This window comes from Pocillopora damicornis, chromosome 2, assembly GCF_964200805.1.
Source record: "Pocillopora damicornis chromosome 2, jaPocDami1.2, whole genome shotgun sequence".
Lineage (NCBI taxonomy): Eukaryota > Metazoa > Cnidaria > Anthozoa > Scleractinia > Pocilloporidae > Pocillopora > Pocillopora damicornis.
Window position 1 is genome coordinate 24,151,426 of NC_142671.1, and position 8,873 is coordinate 24,160,298.

The 8,873-nt window shown below is 38.6% G+C and overlaps 1 pseudogene; it reads left to right on the forward strand.

Annotated features, from left to right (window-relative positions):
* The first annotated feature begins 7,426 nt into the window (after positions 1-7,426).
* LOC113669685 (uncharacterized) lies at positions 7,427-8,207 on the forward strand (annotated as a pseudogene).
* Positions 8,208-8,873: the final 666 nt, after the last annotated feature.

Genomic DNA, 8,873 nt, shown 5'->3' on the forward strand with positions numbered 1-8,873 from the left:
GGAGTGACAACCACGATCATTTTTTTGAGACGAAACTAATTCCGCTGCGATAAAAGTTATTTTGATGTTACAAAAATGAGGAAAGGAAAAACATCATTTAATTAACAAAAGGAACATTTTTCAGTTGACATGCGTCGGATTTGTGTTACCAAGGGAGCTGGGAAGTATGTAATTGTCACGAAAAATTCATAGCTTTTCTCGGAAAGACTTTTCCTAGAAATATGATGCACCTGTCTATCTCAGTGCTGAAGACCGAAAAAAGAAAATTTCAAATTGATTTCGTTGGGGGCGTCAAACTCAACACGATTGAAACGTATTTCTTAAAAATATCAATCAACACATCGATTTTATCTTAAAGAAAACATCATTAATAGCCTCTACTACCTCGAAACAGTAGCGAAAGAAACAAATGATTTCTCTGGGGAACTCCCGTGGAATATTTATACAACTGATGTCTCTTGACATGTCATCAGGCAAACAAGGAAGCATAGACAGGGGGCATTTTATTATTTGGCGAGGAAGAAGTCGGGATTATCGTGGTAGAGGGAAATTTATGGTAAGCAGAACACAGAAAACAGATGTTTTACTTGGTTGAACTGAGTTGATGTAGGATTTGCAGGTACCAGTATATTCAGTTGTGTATAATTTCAACAATCGCATTGGCGGCGGTTTTTTGACGCTAGAAAAGCATCTGTTCTGGAAGCAAACGATTATTCCGGAAGGGACGGACTTCGACTCATATTCTTAATTCGAATCTTATTCTCAATTCGACTCATATTCTTAATTCGACTCATATATTCCTAAACGGATTAGCTTGGGCTGGTGAAATGGAAAAATGTTTTGAACTAAGGAATTGAATTCATTCCGTAAATATAAGCTGTCATAGATGTAGTTCGATGTACCAATTTATGTATAGTAGGAAATATTGCAGCCTGAAGGCTTCGGTTCTGATTTGGTTGCAGATATCTGTCATTTCTCTCATGTTATTAACCCGCCGGTTGGACTGAACGGAAGTTTAGACATGAACAGAAGGGATTAATTTTGGAAAGAGATTCACAATCGTTTTACTTCTGATTCTATAGCAACACAAAAAATGGATTACAAGTACATTTATTTGATCGGAGAAGAGTTGAATTCACTCAACAACACTTGTACCTATAATCACTGTTATATACAGGTTGGTCTGTGAACACATAAACACGCTTTTTTCATTGTGGACTCAAAATTTTTAACATTAGCATAAAACTGCGAAACCGAGATATAAGCCAAAAGATTTACAACTCAGTGATATAATGTAAATTACATCAATTTCTGAGCCAGAAATAGTACCTGCTATGCACAAAATGATACAATACTCATAGTCCCTCTCTATCTCTTTCCAGATCGTTCCCACGTGAAGGTAGACCCTGCTAACTAGAGATATAGGTGTCCATTGTAAGCAGTTTGTTAGGTTACTTTGTCAATCTGAGCCTCTAACCGTTCTTTGCTGATTTTTTATTGATATTGCTACTAAGATTTGAAACTAAGAACTGATATTTTGTCATAAAAAAGAAAAGACGGAAAATGCAACCGCAAGTAAAGCTGAATCACTTGCATGAATTCCTGCTGCATTCGGTTATTTAACTTCACTTTTAGACTGAAGTTGAAGTTATAAATTCAACCAAATGTAACATTGGAGATCAATTCTGTAAATTTATTTATTTAAAGGAGAAAATAATTTCTAATAAATTAAGTACCATGAGAAATCGAACCTCAGACCTTCGGATCCACTCTCTACAACTGAGACACGGAGACTCTATGATGAGGTAGACTGTTACTCTGTTTACACTTAGTTTTCAGAAACTTATTAAAATCAACGTCAATATCAAGAAGGCTCGAATATAAGTCATTCAAAACCAGCGACACGCGAAGTGCTACGCTTTGAATTGTGGGTGCGGTAGAATTCAGGAGTCCAGTTGAGTTCTGGGAAGTGATCTTAGAGGTGTGCATGGACATGACTGCTGAGACATGGCTTCCACTTATCACAGATCCCACAGCTGCTTTTGCGTTTGGGGAGAGCCCTGCAAGGAGAGATACTACCACAGAGAAGCTTCCTTCGTTAAGTTTTAATTATCAGGGCATTCCTCTCAGGACATATTCAATTTTTTGAATAATTTCTTAAAACTGAACTAGTGAGCAGCACTCTGCGAACAGTGGTTGTTAAAATTCTTCATTTTCTGACGCGTTTCGTCTAACTGTTGCAGACTTCTTCAGGGAGTTTTACAAGTTAACACTAAACGCCTATATTTATAAGCCAGAGTTATTGGCTATGAGGGGGCCAATGATCATTAAGGCTTTGCCGAACATACGAACAGGAACTGGCGAAGTCATTTTTTTTTTGGCAAGGTGAGAAAATATTTGGGAGCCACAGCTTTTGCTAAAAATCGTGGCCTCGAAATATTTTTCTCGGTCAGGATATAAAAGGTTTATACACATCTAGTATTGAAAAGATTGGAGGAGATTGCTGAGCAAAGAAGACCTGTAATCTGCTTCTATTCAGCGGTTGTGTTAAAGAGAACGAAAATTAGGCAACTGTCCGCTGGTCAGCTGGCGTGAGCCATTGCTTGGACTAAACAAAACGTTAAAATGACATGAGAGAAATTGAAGAAACAAAACTGAACATGGAAAAAAATCAGTCATAGTGTATTTAGTTTAATGACAAAACTTACCCTCCCAGTCATTTAATCAATTGATCGGGTCACTGAAGGATCCATCGACTGATCAATCGATCTGTCATTAATGAAGAGTACCAAATTTGGAGCCAGTTGGCCCAAGTCGTGCGGTAAATCTATCAATCAGGTAGATTCTCTTAGCAAGAAACTAATTCATCGTTCAATCTATCTAGTTGACAGCTCCCCGCTCAATTCGTGAGCAACCCGTCAACTTAAAACTTGTGTTCTTGAGTGGAAAATGAAGAATTGATTAAATTAAGAATTTATTTTCTTTATGAGGAAGTTGACTCATAAGGAAGTGAATGATTAAGTGACTGATTGACTTATGTACTGAATGATTGCCAACTGACTGACTTACAAATTGACTGACACACCCACTGACTGACTCACTGAACACTGTTTTACTGTCTGAATGCAAAAGGCCTAAATGGTTAATTGCTGAAGGATCTAATGAAACCCTGAGTTACTTCTTGACTCAAGGCATTCCCTACTAACTGACCGATTTATTGAAACTAGACTAAGGTATGAAACAAAATAACAGACTTACTAAATTCACATACGACCTATAAACGTCTCCTCCGAGTATCACTGACATCGGTAACTAGATGTTTTATTAAACCTCGGGCTGTTTTGCTGACTTCACAATGAGTAGAATAATTATCAATAGGTGCACCATGCGATAAGGATAACAGAATCATCATAGCTACGACTGCATGTCGTGTTACAAATCCTAAAACTAAGAACGAATGCATATCATTCGGCTCAGTCGGTTACCGAATCAGAAAAAAATTAGTGTATTCTCACGGAAAATTGACTTAAAGTCGAAACAACACACGAGAAGTTGTAAATCGCAGTTTGAAGAGTTGTAAAATAATTTGCTAGTTCTCACGCCGCGCCACTTTGACGATGAAAAAGGGTATCTCACCTGTCATCTCTCTTTTTCTGATTCTAACTTGAGAAGGCTTGCCTCTATCTTGCGTTTAGTCCAAACTAGGTGACTCTTTCTTCTAGAGTCTCTTAGATTATCGTGAACGGCTTTTATACAGTGTCATTATGGTCATTTTTTAAATGTGGCACCAATTACATAAGTGTGTTCCTGTAAATATGGTTCATGTGCTGAAATATCCTCATAGACTAATCAGATATAGCAACTAAAGTAGCGATCTCAGTAAGAGCGATCCAGGGCATTTCGCATCGGAATAAAGTTTTCCCTCAAACTTTGCCCAATAATCTATCTTTGGTAGCAAGTAAATAAAACCACATTGGTTTTGAAATGCGTTTTTGGTCTGGTCTGGACTTGAGCAATATCAACCAAGAAAGAAAGAGTACTTTTGACCAATTTCAAAAAGCTGTCTAACGAGTATTTTTGAATAAATTATGACGAACCTCTGAATGAGCGAATATCAAAATTGAAATGCTTTTTGTAAACCTTACATATCACACAGTTTAAGAATACAAAAGATCTTTTGCTGCATGCGGTTTGATACGATGACCGGGCTTTTTAACTTTTGAAATTTTCGATGTCGCAAGCGGTCAAAAAAGAGCCTTTTGCAGCTTTGACTATTGAGAGCTCTACAAATTTTATTTTAACGTATTTCCGGAAACTAATGTGGTTCTATTTACTTGCCACCAAAGATAGATTTTTGGGCAAAGTTTAAGGGAAAATCTTGTTCCGATGCGAAGTGCCTGGACCGCACTTACAGAGATCGCCACTTAATCTTCACTCCAACAAGTTTTACCAACAACAACACTGGTAAAAATTCAAAAGCTATGTTTTGATAAAATCGCATCAACTGAACACTAAGCTCAGTGGAGTTAAAAGACTAAAACGTCGCTTTGTGTCGTTTTTTTGGAAAAAAAGAGGAACTTACAATTCCATAAGTCTTGGTTAAACTTAATTTTCGAAGCGTAAACTTAACAAACGCTTTGCGTCATGTTTCAGTGCTAGGGGTTTTCTGAATCGGTTCCGTTGTAGGCATTAAATTATTAATCAGACGCTTGCCAATTACGGGAACAAGAGGTGTTACATTTTCGATTATAATTGTGCGGGTGACAGATCTGCTTTTACAATTCCCAAAGAAGAAAAGATTAAAAAAGAAAATAGCTATTTTGATACACTTTTGTACCTTTAGATTTAAGTCTAACGGACAAAATTTCATTCAGGAAGATGTGAACTTGTGTTATTCGTACAAAGACTTGTTTTTATAATCGGATGAGGAAATTGAAAGGTAAGTTTTTCCTGTAGAAATTGTAACAACATAAAAATTCAGGGAAATTTGGCAAATAAGAACAGCAACGATAGAAAAATTCATCAATTATGAAGAACAGAACTTCGTCGCAATGAAATTGATCGATCGAGACACCAATTGGGGATGTTTTCCAAGAAAGGCCGTTTTGCTTCTGTATGTCAAATCGATAAGTTTATTTCCAAGAGGTGGTAACAATATCAGTGACATGTTTGGAAACCGATCCCTGGCATGACAGCACAGGAACATAATCTCATGTGAAAAGTTAGTATTTGCTTGTTGTTTCACACCCCTATATTTACATTATAAGTTTGTGCGATAAGCCGTCTCTCTGTTTTAACGTCACTGAAAAAAGTAAAACAAAAGAAAAAAACAGAAAAAAATAATAGGTGGGAGTTTTTTTTCGGCTGTAACATCAAGTCACATCAAATCATATGAAGTTTTCACAGTGCGCTTAACTGGGGACGTTGAGTTTCGGTCACCTTAAGAATCACAGAGGGACAGCTTTTTCAGATGGTGTGTAATGTTTCCATATTCACACTTGACCAGTACGTAACATATAACTCTTCAGCAAGGGTAGCACACATTTCACACTCAACGTTCATGTATTCCTATCGATCGTCTCCTATGTTTTCACTTCCATGAATGAAGAGTTTCAGTGAACCCGCTCGTTTTCAGAACCTCTTTGTTCATCCAAACAGCAACTATTAGATATATTTTGTAACATTTTGCTAATGACACTGAAGTATGTTCATCAAGTATTATTCGCGTTAACTGTAGAAGCATTTTAGGCGTGCTTGTAGGAATGATGAATCCTTAGGGGCTGTTAAGCTATTTAAGATTTTGTAAGTTACACAAGAGCCACTCGAAGGCATCTCTTTCAACTTTGCTATTGGGTTTATTCGCCGCTGAATTTTCTCTATGATGATGTAACGCTCGCCGTATCCTGCATCAATAAACGAGATACCCGCTCCTGATGCTGTGTTTGTGTTAATTGATAATAAGATTAGTTCCTAAATACTTTATAACCGTTTCAGGGTAATAAGAGTATAAAAAAAATTTACCTATGGCACAGTGACTGATCATGTGGCTCAACAAAGATGAGGCAAGATTTAATACCGGCGACTGGTTGGGGTTAAGTTGTTTTCACTGTGTAGCATGAAAATGAAACAAAGTGTAGTGTCTTGACTTGTGAAAATCAAGTATTATTCTGTTTGTCATTGCTCTGATGAAAAGGTTTAGATTCCTCCTCAGGTAACGTTGAGATCTTTATGTTAAAAATTCAGATTGATCCTCGAAATTCGCGCCATGATCCAGCATTGACGTAGAGTATTGCTATGATTAATTATTACAACACTCTTCACCGGTTTCAGAACAGATGCGCATTCCATCTATCGAGACACAGGAAACAGCTTCTTCGCCGTTGTGATCACTAACTTTATCGTACATAAACGCTTCCCAGCACAAAAAATCGCCGATCAGACCTGACCAGTGTTAATTCTCTCACTCTCTCCTACTATCGCTCAGCAGCAAATGTGATTGCCTTGGAGAACTGTTGAAATTGGACCTTCCCAAACATCAAATCAGAATTAATCACCGTCTTTTTTTCTTATCTTTTGTCGATCAATGCCACTGCCATCAGCAAATGTTTTCCGCATTAAACCAGCCTGTTATGAAGCCCCTCAGACTGTTATACTTTTTCTCGGGGGTTAACAATTTTTCGCGATCTGCGCGATCTGTAATATATTGGCAAGAACTAAAATTCCTAGATAGTGCCTGATAGATGTTGTGAGTGAATAACCATTTCGATGACAAGGACGAGTTTTCGGTGACATAAGTAAAAACCAGACTCCAGCCTCCATAGAACACACTTTTTTCTCTTTTTTTGGGTTAGACTAGTGTTGAACAGTATTTAATATTTGCGAACTGACGAAAAAGGCATCAAAAGCGGCGGTACAGTGTCATCTAGAGTTGTGAACAATCTATAAGATAGACATCGAGAACTTCAGTTTATTGACATTTTAAAATACCACAAACTTTGGTGACTTCAGAAATTCGTGTTCTGAAAACTTCACTCTAACCGCTGGTGTCGCAGTTGTTGTAACTGTGCGACGAGAAAGACTCCCAGGAACAGAAATAAGGCTCCCTTGTTACCCATACCGGTTCAAGATGCCTTTGATCGCCTGGCCTGCGATATCATTGGGCCGTTTCCGCCCTCAAAGTTAGGAAACAGATATGTTGTGGTTTTCTCTGAATATTTGACGAAATGGGTGGAAGCATTCCCTGTTTCTTCCATTGAGGCTTCCGTCATAGCCCACTCACTGGTAGATGAGATTTTTGCTCGTCATGGTGCTCCAAGGACTCTCTTGTCCGATCGTGGAAGCAACTCCCTGTAATCCATTGTAACGGAAGTGTGTCGCTTACTTAACGCTAAAAAGGTCCATACTACGGCCTACCACCCTCAGACGGATGGGCTTGTTGAACGTTTCAACAACACCCTCGCAGAAGCTATATCACCTGGATTGGGACATTTATATTGCTGCAATTTTATTCGCCTATCGCACGTCTCCTTGCGTCTCCACAGGCGATACCCCTTTCTATTTGTTGTATGGTCGCCAACCGCGTTTGGCACCTGATGTGAGTTTATTGCCACCTTCTCAACTCTCTTCATCGGTTGAAGAACATCGTGCACGCATCGTAAGTCAATTAGAGACAGCTCAGTCAATGACACGATCAAACACCGCTAGAACTCCACGAGCGAAGCGTGGTTTAAGCAAGAAACTCCTATCTAAATGGAATGGACCATTTCGCATCTGCAGAAAGTTTTCATCGGTACACCATCAAGTTCGAACATGTGACAATCGCCTGGTGGCTACCACCGTCCATGCCAACCGTTTGAAGCATTTTTATGATCATGCGGACCGCCCGATTTTACCTCCTGCAGAAGATAATCTTGATGATTTACCCTTTGACACCTCAGTGCTGCACGCAAACTACTAACGACGCTAATGCTGTACCTGACAAAGATGTAAGTACGTCTGTTAATTCAACTCCTGTTGATTCTCCAGATTTGCTCAACGAACCGGATGTTCACCGAACTGAAAAGATTCTCAAGTCACGAAGACGAAATGGCAAGATACAATACCTGGTTAAATAGTCCAACTACCCTTCATCTGAAAACACGTGGGAACCCGAAGAAAATATTTTGGATTTACGACTTCTGGAAGAGTTCGACAAAAAGTCTAAGTAAAACATTACTAATATTACCACTTACTTTATTTATCTTATCGACTGTAGCTGTACATGCACAGGCAGATCGAAACTCCTTTTCCATTGACTATAATCTTAATGGTAAGCGGGTGACCTATTATCCTGAGTCACTAAAGATTTCTCATAATCCACTCTCAGTTGTGTTCTATAAAAATACCAAATTGTTTGACCTTTTCGTTTATTTGCGAGCACCGGATATGGGCACTGATTTCACCATTAATAATACTTGCAACAAGGATGCTTCAGAATTTTTTAACCAATTGTTAGAACAGATCCCTGCATATCAAAAAGCTATGCAACTACTTTTGTCCATGCATAGCTATACTTCATTGATCGAATGCGACTCTTATTTGCGCAGATACTACCAATATTCCACCGGGTTTAGTTCGACAATGACTTGACTTGCCTCTAAAACACTGAGACAGCATAAGCGCGACAGAATGCCAATGGTTTTTAGAAACGGAGCAAGATCGCAAACGAGGAGCAAGGCGAAGACGTTCGACGCTTTGAGTTTGTTCTGCCGGAGTCTTAGGGATTCCGCAGTTTTTCTATACCAAAATACTCGGAAAGACTTGTGAAAAGAATAACGTATTTGGCCTAGCCCAGAGGTCTTGAGGTCACTAACTTGAGGTTATTAAGCTCAAAT